This window comes from Budorcas taxicolor, chromosome 13, assembly GCF_023091745.1.
Source record: "Budorcas taxicolor isolate Tak-1 chromosome 13, Takin1.1, whole genome shotgun sequence".
Taxonomy (NCBI): domain Eukaryota; kingdom Metazoa; phylum Chordata; class Mammalia; order Artiodactyla; family Bovidae; genus Budorcas; species Budorcas taxicolor.
The window spans coordinates 52,172,245-52,180,419 of record NC_068922.1 but is presented as its reverse complement, the minus strand read 5'-3'; the positions used below and the strand labels follow the sequence as shown (position 1 = coordinate 52,180,419).

The following is an 8,175-nucleotide window of genomic DNA, read 5'->3' as shown; positions in this document are numbered from 1 at the left end:
ACTACACTGAAAGCATTACCCACACATGCACACGGGATACAAGCTCAGCACTTCACCTTGCTTTCATTTATTCTACAAGACAGCCCTATGAGATAGGTAATACCGCCCCATCTTAAGAAGAAGATTGAGGACTGGGGAGCAACTAGGTGGCAAGACTGGGATTTGAAACCATATTGGACATGTGGAGATTTTAGAGCTTCTTCTTGGCTGTTGTGACAGAGGAAGGATGACTCAGCCAGACCTGAAACCGGGCCCTCTGAGCAGAGAGTCCTGAGGCAAGGCCCCTGGTTTGCCCTACAGTGAGGACTGGAGGACAGATTAGAAGCATGTGGCCATTGGGTTGGAGAGATCGAGAAGGAGACTTTGGAAACCCTGCCCACTGAAGAGTGGTGAGCAATTCCTGAATGGTCACTGGACTGAAGAGAAAAAGAATGGAATTCTCCCTTTGGCAGTTCTGCCAAGGAAGAACTGCAAACTGGAGACCCCTGACTCTCCAGTCGGCTCAGTGGAGGCCTTCCCTACAGTCAGCGAGAACGCCTTCATGGCCCTCCAGGCTCCCTGCCTCTAGCCTCTGCACTCCAGTGCACTTTGGCTTCATACCCCAGCAGCGTTACACAACACTGAGGGTATTACCTTTCTTCCTGTTGCCTTCATTAGTCTAGATGGAAGACGAAGGAGGAAACCAAAGCTGAGAGAAGGCAGACCTCCCTGGAACTTTCAGTTTTCCCCTCTTTGACACCTCTGCTCCTGCTGCTGCTGCTGCTTCTGCTGCTGCTGAGTCGCTTCAGTCGTGTCCGACTCTGTGCGACCCCATAGACGGCAGCCCACCAGGCTCCCTCCGTTCCTGGGTTCCAGACAAGAATGCTGGAGTGGGTTGCCATTTCCTTCTCCAATGCATGAAAGTGAAAAGTGAAAGTGAAGTCGCTCAGTCATGTCCGACCTTCAGCGACTCCATGGACTGCAGCCTACCAGGCTCCTCCATCCATGGGATTTTCCAGGCAAGAGTACTGGAGTGGATTGCCACTGCCTTCTCCGTTGACACCCCTAGGGGTGTGTTTAAAAACAGTGAGAGATTCAAGCTTGGTAAGATCTTTCTTTTTCCTCCCCTACCTGATGGTAAGTTTGTGAAAATCCCACATGCACAGGTACTAAGTCGCTTCAGTCGTGTCCGACTCTTTGCAACTCTTTGCGACCCTTTGGACTATAGCCAGCCAGGCTCCTCTGTCGGCATTCTTGGGGATATAAATCAAATTATAAAAGAATCATTTGTTATGCTCACTACTTAGATAATTTGAACCGGATGAAACAGGATGGTTTGTCTGTTCCACAATGTCTAGGGCATTAGCTGGAAGAGTAAAAGGTTGGGGGTGACTTGACAGCTAGGAACTGGAATCTGAAGGCTTGGCAACTCACATGTCTGGCAATTGAAGCTGGTTGTTGACTGGAACCTTAGTTCTGTCAGCCAGAACACCTCCCTCAAACACCAGCAGCCAGGTCCCAAGGGCAGGATCCAAGAAGAACCAGGTAGAGCTGTACTGCCTTCCCTAACGTGGCTTTAGAAGTCATAGTATCATACCTGCCATATTCTGTTTATCAAGGCAGTTATGTGGGCCTACTTCACCCAATTTCAAGGGGAAATAGATTCTGCCTCTAGATAGAGAAGTAGCAAGGCTCTGGAACAGTATGTAGAACTGGAAATGTGGCCAGTTTTCGGAGTCACAATCTGCACAGTATATCAGCCTTCTCTCAGAATCAGCAGACCCTTCTAGGGAAAGGACAGGAGATTTCCAATACTGAGGTCATTCTGGGATTTTTGTTTCATCCTCAGTCTTGGCACCACACTTCTTCCCTGCCCTGGTACCTCTTCACTGCTTTTTTATCCACTCCACGTGGCATGTGGGATTTGAACCTACTGCCCCCCATGGTGGAAGCACAGAGTTCTAACCACTGGACAGCTGGGAATTCCCTTCAGTGCCTTTAACAAATGTTTTCTCCAGCTTTTCTAACTAGAAAAAGGGCTGAAACCATCCAACTCATTCCTCTTTTTCTGGAAGGGAGGCCCTGGGCAATGCATTTAGAAGCTACACAATAAAAGCCTATGTTAGAACTTTCCTGGCTGTCCAGTGATCAAGAATCTGCCTTGCAATGCAAGGGATGAGGATTTGATCCCTGGTCAGGGAAATAAGATCCTACATGCCATGGAGCAACTAAGTCCATGTATCACAACTACTGAGCCCGCATGCTCCGGAGCCAGAGCATCACAACTAGGGTCCTTGCATAACACGAAAGATCTTGCATGACACAAGGAAGGAAGAGCCTGTGTGCCACAACTAAGACCCAACACAGCCAAATAAAAATAAAACTCAGCCTGCATTAGAAAAAAGCCTATGTCCCTAAACATGCAGCATATTAATGTGCAGTGTGCAAACATTGAGCATAGTACATGTGAAGTTTTAGAAATACATAAGGAATAACAATGATGACTGTATAAACTGATTACAACTTTATAAAAAGTGTGTATGCATGTGAAGAAGCACTGGAATTGTCCATGAGGAGATGTGTTTGAAAATTAAAAGCAGTTCTGTATATTTTCCTATAAAGTTAAATGCTGATTCTCCCCTGCCAACATTTTATCCTGAAAACTTTGAAACATACAGCTAAATTGAAAGAATTTACAGTGAACGCCTGTACCCACCACTTAGATTCTACAATTAACATTTTACTATGCTTAATTTTCATATATCTGTCTATTCCTCTATCCATTCTATTAAGTCGTTATTTTTGACACATTTCAAAGTTGCAGTCATTAGTACCTCCCTCTAAATATTTATGCAAGTTTTTTCTTTTCAGACCAAAAATATATAGTTCTCATCTCATAAATGTACATTTGCTGAGTTTTGACAAATCTATACACTTATGAATGGTTGTGGAGAGGGGGTGGTCAGCCACACTGTTTGGCATGTGGAATCTTGGTTCCTTCAGCAGGGATCAAACCCACGCTCCGTTCCAGGGAAGTCTCTAAATAGTGATTTTTTTTATTTAAAAAAACTAGTTCAAGCCTCACCTGCAATACAAAAATAACTAGAACTCAGTTTTCAAATCTTGGTTTCTTAACTGTGCTTAGTGTAAAAATGCCTCCTCTATCCTGAGCAGTTTGCACCACAGGCCTGGGCCTGCCTCACAGGAAGAGTCATCTTGGCCAATGGATGGAACTAGAATTGAGCCTTGGACCAGGATTTAGGGCCTGAGGGTAGTGAATCTGGAAACATTTCTACTGCTTTAGGATATCAATGGCAGTCCTGAAGTGGAAATTGGGGCAAAGGCTCCTGTAAGCCACCGTCTCAGGGTGAGGGGGCTGCAGTTTCTTTAGGTACTGTACTCTAGCAAGTGACCCTTAGGAACAGAACAGTAAATGGCCTGGTAAGTCCCTAGGCTCTCATTCACTTCAGCTTTCTATCATACTGTCTTGCTTTATTTTCATTACTCCATTCAGGAAATTTTCTTGTTCACTTGTTTATTGTCTGTCTCCCCATCTAGACTGTAAGTTCCTAAGAGGAGACACCTTTTCTATCTTACTCCCCTGCTGTGTCTAGCACACCGTCAGCACTCAAAAAGTATTTGTTGAGAGAGATTAATTGTTCCATTGACTAGATGGGGAAAGGAAGCCATGAGAGAAGTGACTTGCCTAAAGAAACAGGAATCCTTTACTCCCATCCTCCAGCTCTCCTCTAGTCCAGTCCTCTTCTCATGAAACCTGTGACTTCTGGGGCACCTGTGTGGTGACTGACAAGCGCCTACCACTAGGTGTGTGCTCCTGTGGGCTGGGACTAAAGCAGCATCTGGAGCAGAAGTCTGACTCCCTGCCCTCTCTCAGTTCCTCTCTTCTCTTTGAAGATAGCCTTTTGCCTTGTGGTGATGGGGGGAGCTGTGAATACCCTGAGCATCACATAGGATGGGAACTATGGACAGGTCTCCACAGCTGGGCAGCTGAGTATAGGACTCTGTCCTCTTTCATTGAAAATAGGGTATCTGTGGTCACCAAACTGAAATTTCCTTCTCAGGGTCTCCAGGATGGAATATGCAAGGCTCCTTGGTGTGAGGTCCTGTCACCTCTGCACACACCCCACACATGCTCTGACCCCACTGCAGCTGTCTCCTGGAGAGAAGGAACTGCATTTCCTAAGAATGGGCCACTTGCCAAGCTGTACATGCCTGTAATTCTTCATGCAGCCTTGGGAGGTTCCAGGAAGAGTAGCAGAGCAGGACTCAGGTGAAGCAGCCAGTGGCAGGGCTTGAACTTCAGGGCTCAACCACAGCATTTTCCCAAGTATGGTCAGCTTGGGTGGGGAATCTTTCAGATGATCCCAAGGATGAATGTTTTTTATTATAATAGCTATTTATTTCCATATAGATTAGGAAATATAAGTAGCAAGTCAAACTCTTTTATGAGACTGTCCAGGTGTCTCCAGCACTCAATCATTATTTTTCCCGAGTTCAGGCTTTTGCGTTGTGTGTGGATAGAGTGAGTTTTTCTACTTCCTGGGTAACTGAACGGTTGAAAGTAAGTGAAGTCGCTTCAGTCGTGTCCGACTCTTTGTGAGCCCATGGACGGTAACCTACCAGGCTCCGCGGTCCATGGGATTTTCCAGGCAAGAATACTGGAGTGGGCTGCCATTTCCTTCTGCAGGTGATCTTCCCAACCCAGGGATCGAACCCGGGTCTCCTGCATTGTAGACAGACGCTTTACCCTCTGAGCCACTAGGGAAGCCCAACTGAACGGTTGGTGTGTAGAAAGTCCTGCCCTCTTTGGCTGCCCTTAGGCTCTAACAGGAGACTTGGTGTGTGGGTCTTTCGGCTGTAGGATCTGTCCCTCAGAGGCGTTTAGGATTCAGTCATTTCACACCTCTGGGTCAGCCCCGCTGAGAGGTAGTGGGAGATACACTTCCCTCTCAAGGAGGGACTTTCCAGTGGCAGAGGGGATGCCTCGAAGGAGGCCCACAGCACCCCGTATTCCCAGGTCATGGCTCTGGTCAGCACACACTAATTCTACAAATACGGGCAGCGGGGTGCATACAGTCCCAAACTGACGCCCCAACTACTGGCGGTGGTACGGACTGGAGGTGCTAGAAGCACCAGCCCTGTGGAAATGGGAGCTCATGTGGGCTCCTTCTCCTGTGCTGAAATATCCCCTCCAAGAAAAAGGATTACTACCAGGAACAGACTCGTTCCCTCGGGAGCGCTGATCGTGGGACTCTGCCCAGCCACGGATGGGAAAGGGAGGCTGGCCGCCGCTCACCCCTGGCAGCTCAGGCTGCCGGTCAGGAATGAAGGATCTCCCAGCAAGCTGTGCTTGCACACTGCTGAGCAATGTCTCCCGCCTACGGACTTATGGTCACTCCTGAGAGGATCCGGCTGCGTCCGAGGGGCCCTGCCTGAGGACTACAATCTGGGGTGTCTCACTTGCCACCCACCACGACTGTGTAATCGGCCTTCAGCGATTTCTTAAGTCCTGCAGCCTGGGAAGCCACTTGCCGGGCATACCCACGGATGGCTTTGAGGTGCTTACGCGCGGCGGGGAGCGCTGGGGAGTAGGTCCGCGCCTCCCACCTGGTCCCAGTCCCCGACCCCAGGGGGAGACGCGTCTCTAGGCCCGCTCGAAGCTTTGAGCCTCTCCTTCCAGGCCAGACCTGTCGCAAACACCCTCCGCAGAGCACCGTGTGTAGTGTTTCTACCCAGCTCGACGCGAGTCAGGCCCGGATACGCGCATCTGGAAAGCCGCGGAGATTTCCCTTGGGCTCGGGTGGGGATGGCGTGGGCTAGCTTGTTAAGATGACAGCCACGGTGCTAGGCGTCTTCCAGGGGCTATGCACGTTCACCACCTTCACCACCGAGAGCCTCTGTCTTTTAAATACATTGCAGCAATTAAAAAGCGGAGGGAGGGGGAGTTCTGGGGAACCCGTTTGGAGAGAGTGGAAAGATTTTTGAGCTCCAGGTCTCCCCGATCGCTAAACATTGGTGTAACTTGTGTTTGGTCTCAGTTTTCGCATCTGTAAACTGGGAAGAAGACCTACGTCTAGGTGTGACTGTAGAGAAACGGAAGGTGTTGGTGCACAGTCGGCCGGTGCTCCCAGGGTCCTGTTTCCCCCAGGATTGGACCGCGGTGGGGGGACCGCCTCCCTGGCGGTCCGTGAGACCGTGAGACACAGAGACCCGGGCCTGCGCCCCAGGCCGGCAGGCTAGCGAGCTTTCGGAGGCGCGTAAGGGCGGGGCCCACGAGGGCCAGGGGAACGCCCTTTCGATCTGGGCCAACCAGCGCTCGTCTCTGAACCGCCAATGAGGAAGCTCCTTACAACCCCGGCCGGATCGGGAGCGAGGCTGCGGCGAGTGCGGCGCTGACAGAGACGCGCGCGCGCGCGACCCAGCTCGGACCCCGGACCGTCGCCGCCATCACCGCCGCCTGTCCAGTTGCTCCTCAGCCGCTTCTCCTCGCCATGGAGGCGAGGCCGCCACCGCCGCCGCGGGGTTCCAAGCCGCGGGCCGGGCGGTGGCCCTGAGGGCGTGTGGCGGGCCGAGACGCCGTCGCGGCACCGAGGCGGAGCCGCAGTCCTCGACCCCAGCGGTCCCGCCCAACGCTGGACTCGGTGAGTGTTCACGGCCGCCGCCACCCCGACGGGTTCCGGAGGTGGGGCGGCGGTTCCCGGGCGCGGGTGGGAGGGGTGCCCAAATCCCTCTTTTCCGGGCAGGATCCATCCGGCTTCTCCAGGGATTCCACATCCTTGCGCTGTCCGTGGGGCTGGGGCGGGGGAGGGGGAGAGTCCCCGGAAACGCGCCCGCCCAGGGGCCGACCCCTCTCCACAGCCCTGGAACTTCGCATGCATCCTCCTGGGGCCGGGTCGCTGCCATAGTTCATTCTGAAAGAAGAAATTTGGACAGTGAGATCAGAATTTGCTCAGGTCCATTTAATGGGAAGAAAGAGGAGAACTCCTGGCATGAGAAAATTTGCTCTTGCAGTGACCAACTTTTCTTTCCCCAGCCCCTCTCTTTTCTGTCCACTCCCTGCAGTTCAGGCTGCTAAAGAAGGAAGACGGGCTCAGAGCTGCCGAGAATTCAAAATGAGCCAACTGGGAATGCATGCCCCCTCCTTTTTACTTTCGTGAATAACACAAAGAATATCGTTTCTTGAGAAATTAGTTCCTAATTGTATTTCCTGAAGATAAAAAAAAAAAAATGGCAGAGCTGAGCCCAGTGTTGAGCTTTCTTTCCTTTTTTTTTTTTTTTTTGAGGTCAGTGAATGATGTTTGTAAGACAGGAAAAGAAGAATATTCAAAACCTCTCTAGGAGGGTGAATGCCTTTAGAAGCCCTTGCTCAGGGATCCCTGCTCTAGAACCAGTCACATCTCCAGAAAGATCTCTTGCCACCTGCTTGCTGTTAGGCAGCTCTAGAACGAGAAGGTGGTAGGCAAGGAGAGGACTGGTGGCGAAAGATGGATGAACATTGTGTCCTCCTGTTTGTGACCCCATGGACTCTAGCCTGCCAGACTCCTTTGTCCGTGGAATTCTCCAGGCAGTAATATTGGAGTGGGAGCCATTCCCTTCTCCAGGGGATCTTCCCAACCCAGGGAACGAACCCAGGTCTCTTGCTTTGCAGGCAGATTTTTTACTGTCTGAGCCACTAGGGAAGCCCCTTGCTTGGCCACTCCTTTACAAAACACAGATCTGATGCTATCACTTGTTTACTTAAAACTCCCTTGCTTTTCTTTTGCCATAAGATGAATGAAGCCCAAAATGCCTCAACAAGTCATACAAGACCCTTGACAGCCTTGCTTCAATTTATTCTTTTATTTTTAGATTAATCCTTCAATCCTCCTTCCCTTCATCCCCTTCTCTGGTCATTCAGAATTGCTTGCCTGCCTTTTTTCACATTTGGATACTTTTGCTTGCTCTTTCTTCCCCACCTTTACCTGCTGAGCTCCACCTCTTTCTTTAAAGCTGTTTTCAGTTGAGAGGCTTGATGAGGGTAGGAGCTGTGTCTTGTTCAGCTCCCATGTTGAAAGCTTCTTCCTCCCAATTGTCTTATAGGTCCTGTCCCATCTCTTCCCCTGATACTTACTTCCAGGTTCCCACTTCCTGAGAGAATCTTTCTTGAGTGTTTCCTGCTTGGCATGCAGCCAGGCA

The 8,175-nt window shown here is 50.5% G+C and overlaps 1 protein-coding gene across 4 annotated transcripts in view; it reads left to right on the top strand.

The window, feature by feature from the left end:
- The first annotated feature begins 6,405 nt into the window (after positions 1–6,405).
- Positions 6,406–8,175, top strand: part of PTPRA (protein tyrosine phosphatase receptor type A) — a 170,620-nt gene continuing 168,850 nt past the window's right edge. For all 4 annotated transcript variants that reach the window (XM_052651294.1, XM_052651292.1, XM_052651295.1 and 1 more), the window contains exon 1: positions 6,406–6,641. The gene's annotated coding sequence lies outside the window, so the exon portion shown is untranslated. The remainder of the gene's footprint in view (positions 6,642–8,175) is intronic.